The 15,074-nt window shown below is 39.8% G+C and overlaps 1 long non-coding RNA gene across 1 annotated transcript; it reads left to right on the forward strand.

Annotated features, from left to right (window-relative positions):
• The first annotated feature begins 859 nt into the window (after positions 1-859).
• Positions 860-14,820, forward strand: LOC124592358. The gene is made up of 4 exons (XR_006977412.1): positions 860-1,014; positions 3,728-3,858; positions 3,967-4,142; positions 14,009-14,820. It is a non-coding gene; the product is annotated as an uncharacterized LOC124592358 (long non-coding RNA).
• Positions 14,821-15,074: the final 254 nt, after the last annotated feature.

Raw genomic sequence — 15,074 nt, forward strand, 5'->3', positions numbered from 1 at the left:
ATATTTCTGTTACGCGTTTTGTAGCCAGGTGTGACTCTGCTCTTTCTCCCAACACTGCCCACTGTTTGTGTAAATTATTTCGAGGGATTTAATGTATTGATGTGTTTAAGGGCTTAACTCGGCCACAAATAATATGTGGAACGTGAAAGGGATAACTTTAGGTCCTGTGGATCTATACAGTTGTAGCGATTTTAGTATTTTCTCAACACCTCCGATACCAGTATGTTTGTTGATCATCTTTAAATTGTACGACAAAAACTGGGACAGCAGTCCTGAATTTTGTTTTGTAAAGGAACATTTGAAAATGGAAATGAGCATTTTTACTTTTGCATCATCGAAGTCTGAGTTTCGGCTGACTTCCATTCGTATGCCGATCTAGATTTATATACTGCGAATCCAGTGAAATGAAGTTATCAGTCTACCGGAAGCTTTTTTTGCTTTTTTTTTTTTGCTTCGAGTGTGACTTTGTTTTTAAATATGACGTTTATTCTCAGAACTTGTCACGTCGCAGGAAACCATAACCGCTTGATAATTTTCAAATAACTGAAACATTTTGACGTTTGATCACATTTTCAGTCAAAAATAACGAATTCAAAATGCAAGAAAAACCGAATTCACTGCGAAAGACAATGAAAAATCAAGAGATACTGGCGTGTCGTTTCACAAAATGCCCACATCGTCCAATGATGCGCAAATGTGTATTGTTGCATCGTGCCTTCTGTTCCGCCCGGTACCGTACCTATTTTTTATTTAGCAAAGTAATACAAGACTGCCACTCGTCTATAAATATGAGTATAAAGGGAAATCATTTTGTGTTATTTCAAACACTAGAAACCCCCAACACTTCTACAAGTACGGTGCACTGTCACGAGGTTGGTAGTTCCCCCACTTTCCTACTGTGACGCGCAAAGTGCTATATAAGCCGAGACAAAGACGCACACGCCGCTTTCCTGTGGAGGATGGAGTCGAAGTAACGTGGAGAGCGCAGCATGGAGGGCAGGAAGCCACAGCAAAGTAAGTTGGTAACAAGTTCTTGTGGATGTTGTTTTCACACGAGCTGTTAAGAGAAACGCAGTTTTGCTTGTTGCACGTTAAGTTTCTTTCTAACTTGCGCACACACAGAAGTTTCGAACAGTTTCGTCTCATGTGGCGAACTGGTTGAAAGCTTAGTTTTCCTTGTGATCACTGTGTTTGCGAAATGTAGTACTGTATTAAGAGTTTCACTGAATTGACATCACTAAAAATGCTTTACAAGGCGATACACGTGCAGGAGCCAAAGATGATGTGGTATTTTACCGTGCAGGAAGCAAACCGTTTATTTTTTCTTTTAAACTACACCAGTTTGTTAGTGAATAACTTGCCGTGCGCAGTTATTTTGATATGTGCGTAGACCTTTCCAGTATATTGTGTTTGTATGGTGTGACTGTATGTCAAGATACATTCCAAAGCATGAAAAACAATTCCGTTTGAAGAACATGTATGATTAGATGCCGACATGTTTAAGCATAATTCTAGCTTACGAAGGCGTTAATTGTAGTGCTAGACTTGTATCTGTCTTTGCGTGCGGGTAACCGTTGTGTATTAATTGCGCGGGAAGATTGATTCAGTGTTGGTGCTTGTGGATAGTTCTTGAGTGAATAAGATTAAATTTGAGCAACAATACAAATTTTTGTTCTTGTCGATAGAGTATTTAACGCTTAAATATGTATAATATAATAAATTCATATTGGAGGAATTCCCCTAGCGAACAAGCTTTGGCGGGTTGGGGCTGAAGGGTTTCTAAGTGACATCTGGCACCCCTTTACAGTATTATTTCACTATACATAAAAGGGTATAATCTGTTGCCTTTTATAATTAGAAATCACCTATTGCTTGCTGTGACTGTTAGTTTTTGGATTTTTAGTGTGGCTTATTAAGATCAGTTGGAACATTTAATATTGTATTATATTGATCCATGTAATCATAATATTGTGCAGTTTGGACATGTATTGGACAAGTCAGCATACATTTTTACAAGTAATTTTTACAGTCACATTGTAACAATGTTTCATGAAAGTTGGTTCAATATTATAAGAAAGCAGGAGACATTGTACTTTCACTTGTTCATTCTTAGGAAATGTGCACCATAATCAGGCCTAATCCTGACATGGAAGACAGTTTTTTGGTAACTTGTTCTGGACTGAATCATATGTAGGGCCCACTGCTGTCTTGTTTAATAGCTACGAATGTGTTCATTGAATATTACCGGTCTGTCTTTCTTTTGGAAGTTTAAACAGATGGTGGTGCCATAATACCAAGTTTCTGGAAAGGTTGCCTGCATGATTCATCATATCTCAGATTGCGTGTTATACATATTGCCTTTTAAATTGCAATTTGAAGATCCCTTTGCTGCAGGGCGAGTTCCACCGGGATCCCCCTATTGTAGTATGATATGAACGTAAGAAGAATATACTTGTCTAGGGACTAATTGGTGACAGATTTCCTGAATGCCCATAGAGTATAAACACACAGTTGACAGCTTGTTTAGATGTAACTGACATGAGTGTTCCATTTAAGATTTTCTTCAAGCCACATACCAAGAAACCAAGGGAACTTGCACTGGTGAGCTTTTGGTTGTTTAGGAGCAAGTCGAAGAGTTCTCGTTCTTGATATGAGAGGCTGAAACTCGTGTAGGTTTTTTTTTTTTCCACAGTAGTGATATTTTTCTTACTGAACCATTCACTCAGTGATGGCACAAGTGGTTTATTATTTCAATCGTGGTCAGCTTTGTCTTGTGTCTATTACCTGGATGTGTGTCATCTGCAAACAGTGTAGTATACCTTAAAGTAAGCTTCATGTTTGGCATCAGTATATGGCCGAAACAGTAAGGGTCCCAGGACATATAATAGTTCAATTTATGCCAACTTGAGATCACTGTGTACAATACAACATCAGAAGTGAGGTATCTTGACAAATTTGATAATTTTAAATTATTAAATTCTTCACTTGGCAGCTGCTATCTGGAAAGTGAGAGACTGGTGTTCTTTCCTTTACTTGGGCACTTTTTTTACAGGTGTAGACAGGTCGACAGAAGCGTCCGATCCCACGCGTCAGCTTTGACCCGTGACGTAAGGGTGTTGTGTGTGACGTCATGACGGTGCGGAGTTTGGTTTGAGTGTGGCTGTCTCCAGTTCTGTTTTATCTTATTTTATTTACTTTTCTGATCTGTTCGTTCTATCCCGTGAGATTTTTTTTTTTTAAAAAAGACAAAAAACACTAATCAGCTACTGAAGCATCTTTATCTTCTCCCCCCTGGGGAGGTGGGTGGGTATTCATGCATGGCTGTCTTCACTTACACGTTGTAGCTACGCAAGGCGCCTAAATTTGTTTATATTTCGTTTGCCCCCCACCCAAAACACACCATTTCCCGCGCTTGTCCCGTTAGTGTCATTAGGCTTCTTGTGGAAAGTGTGTGTGTTTGTTTTTGTTTCCGCCATATTTGTGACGTCGTGGCTCAAAGCAGACGGGCGGGATCGGACGCTTCCATATTTCCGAGGTAGACATTTGGACTAAGAGATAAAGAGTAGTAATATTCAAGTTACGGTTATAAAGTTTTTGTTTTATTGCAAATTGACTGTCAATTTTGTGATGACTTCTATGTGGCACTCAGTAGTACACCTGTGAAATCTGTGACTATTAAATACATGCTGTGACAGTTTTAGTTGTATATAATTATTTCTTATTCTAGCATTACATGAAGTAAAATGGCGTACTGGTAACATCTTCACATCATTGCTTGCACACTCCCCATCAGCCTGTGGATGTGTCACATTTTCAACATGAAGTCCAATATTTATTATCACCATCATCAGACATCAGGTGAGAATATGCAACACCTCAAATTCTATATACTAGTTTTCTTCTGCACTGAAGTTTTTTTCCATTAAAATTGTTTTCTCATACACTGTGACTGAATGTGTTTTCCAGAAATTAAGCTCATCTATCAGTATGTCATAATGCAGAAATGAAGGCTTCTTCCGCAAGTCTTGCAGGAAAAGGAATCGGAAAAGGAAGTGTACCACACTTCCTTGGGCTGCTGCAAATTTCACCCTTGTACATGTACATTATCTTGGTAACTGAGAACGCACAACTGTTTTCTCCCAGTAAGTATTTATACTGTAATGTATAGTCTTATATCACCAAACTTGGATTTTCTTTCTCAATTTTGTGCTTTTTATTCAGTGGCTTGTTGTCAGCTCCTGAAATGTTTCTTTTAGCTAGTTTGGCTTGCAGATATGGTGATGGTGTTCTTATTGGTATTGGAAGTTACCGCTAGACTAACTTTTTCCCAGGAACATCATCTCAGTCCTGAGGTTCTGTAATTTCATGACAATGCTGGTATTATCTCGATACCGTAGTGTATAGGCCCTTTTTTCGAAATCTGTAGTCTGTATTTCTTTTGTAAATGTGGATGAACAGTCTGGTCTCCAGTTCTGCAGGTTTTCACATTGGCAGTCACAATTGTCTAGCATATATAGAATGGTGGAAATTTCAAAAATTTTAAGATGTTTGAAACTATTCTTTTTGATGAAGGTTTCTCGGGTCTCCAGCCAGGTGGGGACCCGAGAAACCTTCATCAATAGTTTGAACGCCGGGAAAGCCTACAGTCACATACAATTCTTTTTGCTTCTTTCTCAGTATAATTCTGATGAGTTCCTTCTTTATTTCATTTTGTTCCTGTGACAGTAGAGTCCCTCCATACAGTGATTCCATATTGCATGTAAGGTTCAGAAACTCCATTAAAAATAGATCTTGAAGTGCATACTGAGCCAGTTATGTACCACAAATGTCACAGAGCTTAGTGTGTTCGAACGATTATTTATCTGCTGTTTCCAAATTAGATCCTTGTCTAGTTTTATACATGACCACCTAACTGAAGCTGCTTCACCCAGTCCAGTCCAATCAAAAAATTATCTACATACTAATTGAAGAGGAAAGGTCCCATTACAGAAACTTGAGGTGCACCACATTTCATGTTTGGAACTTATGATCTGTATATTATGCTCAGTTACATATTGCCTCCTGTCACAGAGATCTGATGTTATCCAGGTTGTTGCATGCCTGTGAATACCAGTTATATATAATTTTTTAATAGTAGGACTGATTGGTTGTGTCAGATTCCTTGGGTAGGGCAAAGAAAACTCCATTTGATTTTCCTAGACCTGTACAATAAATTCTGTTGATTATGACGTTGCTATACCTTTTATTTCCCATTCTGGTATTCGTGTTGAGCTTTCAGTCTTTTGAGCATGAGCATTTCTATTATTTTTGAAAAACCTGATACTACAGATTCTGGTCTGCATTTGCTAGGATCATCATTCTTTCTGTTTTTTTGTACACAGATACTACCTTTCAATTAATGAGCAGTTCACAGTATCCAATAGTGGTGTGTGACATTTCATCGTGTCCAGTAGACTTTTTCTTAGCTTGTTTATAATATTGGTTATTTCCTCATCGGATACTGGGTTCAAGAACATTAGGTTGCTTATCTGTCACTGTGGTCTGGTGACTTCCTTTGTTGTTACGTCCATGTTTTAAGTTTTCTACTGTATCTCTGTAGTTTTCATGGCTCATTGTTTGCCTATATGTGGGTTCCTTTGACTGCAGCTGTACATTTCACTTTCCACGTTGCTTGCTGTCTGCTGCGAAGGGTAGATTTGTCTTGGTTGAGATGGCAGTCTGATCTGTTGTGTAGCTTGAGGTTTAGGCGAAGTTGGAAGGCGATAACTTCATTGAGAGTTTACTGAGCCATTTACTATGAATCCTGTGGCATTTCTAGGTGGGGAGTGTTTTGAACTATGACTGTGCAAGGGTCCGGTAGACATTGGGCCTGAACTGCCACTGACAACTGCAGCCAAACTGCCCAAATCATCCTGTACCAGTATTTGTAAATTCAGCTTACTTCTCAAAAAAGTATTTTGTACATGTGAGTTATGCTGTGAAGGAGTAGGTGGCAACAGGCCTCAAAATGTTTACTCTGTTGTAGGCAACAGTTAAATTGCATTTAAATCTGGCATTTTGGAGTCTTGGGGGAAACATTGTTTAGCTTCATTCATTCGTAGTTGAAGCGTTTGCTGCAAAAACCAGGCAAATCACAAAATACATATTCTGAGAAAACTGAAAAGCGAAGTTTGACATCTACAGAAGGTGTGTATTTTTGAGAAATTATATAAGACAACATTACTTGCTTATAGCTCTGTATTTTATATGCAATGTATAAAATTTTGAAATTAAAAATACACATTAATCAATCAAATTGCAATTATAAATATTTGGACTTCGTGGTTTTTGCACCAAAGACTTCATAATCTGAAATACTGCATGCAAAATCGGACATAAATAACATGAAAACAAAATAACAATTAATGAATCATAATTTACTTTTTATTGATTACCAGGCATTTTACAATATCTTTTGTCGGAGAAATTATACATAGTTTTGCATGCCTTATAACGTAAACTATTCTGTCCTGATGTAAATTTTTTAAGGATATTATCATTAACTAAATATAAAATCTACAGTCTCAGAACATTTTGTTGACCTACTTGATTTACTTCATGGTCATTTTAAAATATTCTTACTCTATTTCATTTGGGCTGTGTTCACCATCATCATTTCCTGCAGAGTTTTTCATAGAAACCCATATGTGCAGTAGGAATATACTTTCTAACCAATTTCATGACATCATATTTGTGCCTTTTAAGAGGTATAGGACCACCATACAACGATTCCTCTGGGAAGGTAATGTCACCTTTCATTGCCTTCTTTAGTGGTGCAAACTCTGACATAACAGTCATCTGTTGATTCCGGCGGCTTTAAGTATGTATTTGTGAGCATAGCTGTACTACAATATTTTATACTGTGAAATTTTGAAAAGCTCATTGTGTTTTGCTTTCATATTTGTTTTAAAGAACTGTTTATAGTGGTCTTTGTAACTTTTGAACATGTTTTGTTTCACAGGAACTAGATTGCACCTTCCCGAAGAGTGGCATTCACTTTTTAGAAAAAACATCTAAATTCTTGAAACTTCCTGGCAGATTACAACTGTGTGCCCGACCGAGACTTGAACTCGGGACCTTTGCCTTTCGCGGGCAAGTGCTCTACCAACTGAGCTACCGAAGCACGACTCACGCCCGGTACTCACAGCTTTACTTCTGCCAGTATCTCGTCTCCTACCTTCCAAACCTTACAGAAGCTCTCCTGCGAACCTTGCAGAACTAGCACTCCTGAAAGAAATGATACTGCGGAGACATGGCTTAGACATGGGATGTTTTTGTTTTGGGCAGCACAGTTATCTGAAAATAATACAATTTCAGTTGTATCAGGGGGAATGACATGTTTAAGGTACCAATCTAAGCAGGAAATAACTTCATCAGAATCCCTTTTGCCATCACATTCTGTGCACATGAACATGTGAGCCTTTCCACTGCTGCAACAGTGTATATTAAAGTTGTGCATCCACAGTTGTCTCAGATAAAATACATCTGTTGAAGGAAGTACTGGAAGAGGCAAATTTTGGTGGCAATCAGATGCTAAACATGCAACAGCTTTATTTTCCCTGGCCCTTTTACTTTCTTCCCTAGTTGTTCATAGAATACTTCACTCTTTCGCAAATGTACTTCGAAACATTTTCTTTTGCAGTTGCGTGCAGGCCCAGTTTCACGAGCTGGAATAACCTCGCCATTGTATGTTACATATGACTCTCCACATAGCCTTTTCAGTTTGTCTCTGTTTCTGTTCCATTTACTAGAATCACCTTTCATTTTCGTTGTCACGTGTTCATATTCACTATCGCTGCGTGAATCGTCGGAAGACATGCCTTAAACACAATATACAGTACAGATAAATGCACGATCTGAACAACTTCACATGCAGCCATGTAAACAACAAAACAGCCTGCCACACTAGTGCTGCTAACTACCGGTGCAAGAACCAGGCAAGTCCAGGACTAATGTGTTTCTTCCACCAAACGTAACCATGCATATCTCATTCAGATCAGTCCACAGAAGTCTGGCTCTTGCACCAAAAGATGCACGTTCTGATGTTATATCACATGCCGAAACATCTCATTTTTGACCAGAAATGGACTTATGTGGCTTTAGCAGCAAGCCTGTCAATTTATGTCTCTGATTTCTACGAATTTGAGTGAGAGGGGGCACTCACCTGAGAGGTGGTTTTCGTTGTGAATACTGTGTACGTTCTACACGGACATCTATATTTATACTCCTCAAGCCACCCTCTCCCCAAGTGAGCCCACAGCTCTCTTGTAGGTACAGGGATGGTGCGCATGGTTCCCTGAGCCACTGCAGCCTTCCTTTCTTTTCTGGGCTGGTTTACCTTCCTCTTCCATCTCCTTCGCTGCTCCTACTCCATTCTCTTTGCCTCTTCCTTTTGTGTCTCCTGGTGTTCTTATGTTCGTCTGGCTATCCTCCTGACTTCGCTTTGTTGTGCGATTTCTGGTCTGCTTGTGGGGGTTTGACCTCTATCTGTAAATTGGAGTCCGTAGTGTGAGCCAGATGGGGAAGAACTCCCTTCCTAGCATCTTTGGTGTGGGTTCCTGTCACCGTCCTCCCTCCCTGCCCCCCCCCCCCCTTCCCCACCATAGCCCTCGCCTCGCCAGGAAGCTGGTGCTGCCACTAGGTGAGCCCTGTTTGGAGTGGGTGGTACCAGGGCGGATGTTTGGCACATGATGCGTGTTCCACCAAACTCCTTTTCTTTGTGTGACATTGTAGATGACAAGTAAGTCATTAAGAAAGATGTGATATGGCTTACATGCTGCTCGAGAAGTTCAGGGTAACGGTACATAGATGCAACATCAATCTTCTACACCGGTGGCTCTAAAACGATAGATAATTCAGGATACACTTCTACGTGTCCTGGTGTGGAACATCATTTACTGCCAGGATCATATTGTAGTGTGTTCACAGAGCAGAGCAGTTAGCATAAACAGGGTCGTCAGTTTCTCGGGCCTCCACTCCCTCCCCCGCACAGTGTTTTAATATGTACCAACTCAATGACTAGCTTACAGGTTGTAGACTGATGCTACTCCCACCATCTTTTGGTCTCTGCTATCCATGAACTCTCTCTACCCATGGCTGCGCCGTGTGCTCTATTGCCTTCCTCTGGGTCCCAAGTCATGTGGGCATCCTGGGGAGTGAACTGCTGACCGTTCAGTGTGGCGATACTTACCCCCAATCCCTTCCATGATGCCAGGTGCAGATAAGCAGATTGTAGTCAAGTCTCTTTTTGCCCAACAGTAGAATGAATCTGGTGCACTACTGCTCTTAAAAGGCTCTACATAGTCGGGAAACTACTGCAGTTTGGCACTCGTTTGTGTTTTTGTGTGTGTGTGTGTGTGTGTGTGTGTGTGTGTGTGTGTGTGTGTGTGTGTGAGAGGTCCTCTTCCTTTTTCCCTTTGTACTAAGTACAGCCCTCCAGATTCCTTGTCTTTCAGCAGACAAGTCGTGGATGGTTAAACTAGTCCTCAGTTTTCTACGTGAATGTGGTTTTTATTTTCAGTTATAAAATTTTGCTTTGCTCCTGGAGCAGGGCAGGATGGATGTGTTTGGGGCCTGTGTTTCCTAGGTCTGGGACCCATGACCACTGCCCCATGCAAAAAGCACTCTTTCTCCCCCCACCCCTCAGTTTTTAGAATTGATGTACCCTTTTATGCCTTCTACTGTGTGTTCTAACTTCTTTGCTTTATAGTTTGACCCTACTGACTGGATCCACCCACTTCAGTCTGTATAAGTAATGAATCTGGGAAGAAGACGTCGGTCTTCGTGCAGCTGTGCGAACAACAGCATTGGACCGTTCACACGGAAGATGCCGTGATACTACAGGAGGACAAGGCATACGTGCCTTGTAGTCTATAAAGCAATAGACAATAGCTATTAATACCTCTTAACTATGTAGGTGCTCAAGTCATCCTGCATGGTCCAACAGTGTTCTGTGGTGCAAGTAACTTTGAATTGCGGGAGTGATGACCTAACCGTTTTGTCCCATACCCTCTTCAATCAATCAATCAATCCATCTGCGAGCCACCTTGAAACGGTGTGTGGCAGAGGTTACTTTTTGTACAAGTGTCACTCGTCCAGTTGTGTATATGTTGGTGGGAAGAAGGGTTGTTGGTAAGCATCAGTATAGGCTTTAATCTCCCTAATTTTATATTCGTGGTCTTTTCAAGAGATATTCATAGGAGGAAGCAATGTATTGGTTGACTCGGCGAGGAATACATGGTATTGGAACTTAATTACAGTATGCCAGGAACCTTATGACAGTATGCCATAACATAATGTTGAATGCCTCTAGCAGCATCTGCCAGTGAAATTGGCTAAGCATCTGCATGATGATCTTGCTCTTACTGAATGAACCTGTAACAAAATGTGCTGCTCTTCTTTAGATCTTCTCTATTTCCTGTAACTGTCCTGTCTGGTGCGGATTCCACACTGTTAGCAATATTCAAGTATTGGTCAAACGACTGTTGCGTAAGCTGCTTCCTATGTTGATGGACTAAATTTCCTGAGGATACTTCCAGTGAATCTGCCTGGCAGTTACCATACTCGCCATTATTGTGGTAATTCCACTTAGGATTATTCCATACGCATGCCATTGGATACTTTATGATCATAAATGCTTCCAGCGATTGTTCTGCAATCATGTGATCTTCCACTAAAGGGTCTTCTGTCGATGCAATCATAGTACATTAACATATGTTTGTGTTGGGGGTCACTTGCCACACTCCCCAGCGATTCTCTGTTAGTATTCTTGCATTTCGCTTCTGTGTATACAACAGCACCAGTTGCAAAACATCTCACAGAATTCCTATGTTATCTTGTTGTTGTTGTTGTTGTGGTCTTCAGCTGAGACTGGTTTGATGCAGCTCTGCATGCTGCTCTATCCTGTGCAAACTTCCATCTCCCAGTACTTACTGCAACCTACATCCTTCTGAATCTGCTTAGTGTATTCATCTCTTGGTCTCCCTCTACGATTTTTACCCTCGACGCTGCCCTCCAATGCTAAATTTGTGATCCTTGTTGCCTCAGAACATGACCTACCAACCGGTCCCTTCTTCTAGTCAAGTTGTGCCACAAACTTCTCTTCTCCCCAATCCTATTCAATACCTCCTCATTAGTTATATGATCTACCCATCTAATCTTCAGCATTCTTCTGTATCAGCATTCCATTCTTCTGTATCAGCATTCTTCTGTAGCACCACATGTCGAAAGCTTCTATTCTCTCGTCCAAACTATTTATCGTCCATGTTTCACTTACATACATGTCTGCACTCCATACAAATACTTTCAGAAACGATTTCCTGACACTATCTGTGCTCTATGTTAACAAATTTCTCTTCCATTTCCAGAATATTGTCCTCGAGTACGTCACCCTTGTATAGACCCTCTATATACTCCTTCCACCTTTCTGCTTTCCCTTCTTTGCTTAGAACTGGGTTTCCATCTGAGCTCTTGATATTCATACAAGTGGTTCTCTTTTCTCCAAAGGTCTCTCTAATTTTCCTGTAGGCAGTATCTATCTTACCCCTAGTGAGATAAGCCTCATCTGAGCTCTTGATATTCATACAAGTGGCTCTCTTTTTCTCCAAAGGTCTCTTTAATTTTCCTGTAGGCAGTATCTATCTTACCCCTAGTGAGGTAAGCCTCTACATCCTTAAATTTGTCATCTAGCCATCCTTGCTTAGCCATTTTGCACTTCCTGTCGATCTCATTTTAGAGACGTTTGTATTCCTTCTTGCCTGCTTCTTTTAGTGCATTTTTATATTTTCTCCTTTCATCAATTAAATTCAATATTTCTTCTGTTACCCAAGGATTTATACTAGCCCTCGTCTTTTTACCTACTTGATCCTCTGCTGCCTTCACTACTTCATCCCTCAGAGCTATCCATTCTTCTTGTACTGTATTTCTTTCCCCCATTTGTGACAATTGTTCCCTCATGCTCTCCCTGAAACTCTGTACAACCTCTGGTTTAATCAGTTTGTCCAGATCCCATCTCCTTAAATTCCCACTTTTTTTGCAGTTTCTTCAGTTTTAATCTACAGCTCATAACCAATAGATTGTGGTCAGAGTCCAAATCTGCCCCTGGAAATGTCTTACAATTTAAAACCTGGTTCCAAAATCTCTGTCTTACCATTATATAATGTATCTGATACCTTCTAGTATTTCCGGGATTCTTTCATGTGTACAACCTTCTTTTATGATTCTTGAACCAAGTGTTAGTTATGATTAGGTTATGCTCCTGTGCAAAATTCTGCCAAACGGCTTCCTCTCATTTCTTTCCCCCAATCCATATTCACTTACTATGTTTCCTTCTCTCTCTTTTCCTACCAGATCATTTTCACACGTTCTGAAAAGTTATCATTCAATCTTCCAGTACCACTCTGCTGGGGCATGCCCGAAGTTACTTTTGCGTTTGAAGAATTTTCAGTTCACAATGATATGCTGTGTTCTGTTTGCTAGCAAAACTACAATCCAGTCACATATTCAGTATGGTACTCCATAAAGTCTAGGAACACCGCATCTACCTGGGTGCCTGTGGCTACTGCTTTCTGAGATTGAGCTGGGTTTCACAGGATTTTTCGGGACCCATGTTGATTCCTACAGAGATTTTCGGTCTAAAACATGTTGCAAAATTCCACAACAGAATGACATCAGAGGTGTAGGGCTATTGGTTTTGAGCATCTTCTTGGTGACTCTTCTTGAAAATGGTGATGTCCCCCCCTCCCCCCAATCATTTGGAATACTTTGTTCCTCAAGAGGCCTATGTTACACTGCTGCTGGAAGTGAGGTGAATTCTTTCACAAACTCTTGTGTAGAATTGAACTGGGGTTCTATCAGATCCAGTGGTGTTTATTCTGTTGAGCAATTCCAATTGCTTTTCAACACATGGGCACTTACTTAGATGTCATTTTGATGTGTCTATGATGATTTAAGGGTGGAACTACAGTGTGATCTGCTGTGAAACATGGTGAAAAATGTTGTGATTTTCTGGCAAGTTAGTGGCTGCAGTTAATGAATGTTGTGCATGTTGTTTGAGTAACAAAATCACGAAGTTACCTTTACACTGTACGGAAACCTTCAGAAGCCTGCTTATGTTCCCGAATTGTTTTCTTTTACCCCTAGTGTTATTTATATGATAAATGTTTGTTGGTTCATATAGCTGATAAAGTGTTCCTTGTATAGAGGGTGAGTCCAATAGATTGTGTGTCCCAAGTTTTGTGCTCAGTATGAGAATTGCTGGCTATATGTAAAGAATATACGTGATTTTATATAAACGTGCAGTATTGAACATCTGGAATTTGTAAGCAGATGGAAACAAAATGAGCCACAGAAGAATGATGCACTAGAAAATAGAGAACCTCACAAAGCAAAGCCCAATTTTTAAGACATCGTGTGAGAATCTATACTGAATGGAACGTGTCATTTTTCTTTATCTTTTGCCCCTCCCTATATTACTAAAGTCAGGAGTTTATAAAACACTGTTCTTGCATTTTGTGGTTATGTTCAGTCACTATAGTGTACCTCTACCTGTGCAGGATTGTGAATATAAAACAATTTGCAAATCCTATACCTCTTAACAATTTGCAAATCCTATACCTCTTAAAGATCTATTTTAGTAAATGCACCAAAACGTATCTGGATTAACTGTGTGTCTCGAAGTATCAAATAGAAAATAGTGCCCCACACATTGTTATTCATCAAGCGGTTCATAGTAATTGTTGCTTGTACATGCACTACAATACTCATTTGCTACTAAGGTGAATGTGGAGTGTGAATATATGGCAGATTTATTTACACTGTAAAATGGGCTCATGGCCGACTACACAAAAGAGTAATTCTCTATTGCTGCCAGAGGTGAAGTGTTCATTTTTATGACAATTTTGTGTAACTTGCAAACATATTAAAAAAGACTTCTTGAGGTTGTAAGGAATAAAACTTTTTTTTCCCACAGGTGTTCCAGTTTGAGGTGGTGGGCTCCCACAGAAAACAAGAAAATTGTCAAAATCAAAGTTATATTTTAACACGTTTCAGATACAAACTTATGTAACAGTGCTGAGTGTGTGCAGGAGGAGAGCTCTTGTGCTATTGACTCTCTTAGGGTAGCACCCCAACCCAAGAAAAGTCTCAAAATATAAATTACGCCTCGCAAAAAAGCCAACTCAACAAATCTCCTAAAGTTGAATATGGGAACCTAGTCAAGAAACAAACCAAACTAAATCAATCGTACCCTTCTTCCTAGCGAACCTCTTCTCTTTAGTTGAGGTTGTTGGGGGGCCCATGTCAGATGTGTTCACACACCAGAGAGCTAAGTGTGAACCATCTGCACCTGTTGAGGCGGGGACTGTAATGTCCCAACTTCCTGCAGTACAGTTCTTTGTTACTACTTGATGTGTTGCAGTTCTCACTTTGGCCAGTTATTTTTTTTTTTTTTTTTCTAAATTAACTGGACTGCAGTGGGTGAGGATGCTATCCTAAGTAGACTATACTCAGCACATGTAGAACTCTTCTTGCTTTGGGATGAAGTTACTTAAGATATTCTCCCTTGTATTTTTGTTTTTTCGTTTGTCAATATGATCATGCAAGAATCCCTGGAGAACAGTTGTGCTTAATTTTATGTTTCAAATTTTCTGTGTGTAAATTGAAAATCTTTTTAAGTGAACATACTGGTAATAAGTAATGTTTGTTTTGTCCCAACTTACAACTGGACAGCAGGATTACCTTACTTCATGTAATGTTTGTTGTAATAAACAAGGATCAAATGGAGTGTTTGTTTGATTTAATTATTTAAATTGTTCATAATTTCAGAAAAAAATCGATAAATTAGGCATTTACCTATGCAGATCTGAGTTTATTTTGAAATTGTCAATGCACATTAGCTTAATACACACACAAACATCGTCCGTAGTAGTCTAATGCAATGTTTACGTTTATTAAGCATCTGGGCCTGTGGATCCCCATGAATACAAAATTTTAAGAATATTAGCTGTTAACCCTAGGATGCCTAAGGAGGGGGGGGG

This window comes from Schistocerca americana, chromosome 2 (assembly GCF_021461395.2).
Source record: "Schistocerca americana isolate TAMUIC-IGC-003095 chromosome 2, iqSchAmer2.1, whole genome shotgun sequence".
Classification (NCBI taxonomy): Eukaryota; Metazoa; Arthropoda; class Insecta; order Orthoptera; family Acrididae; genus Schistocerca; species Schistocerca americana.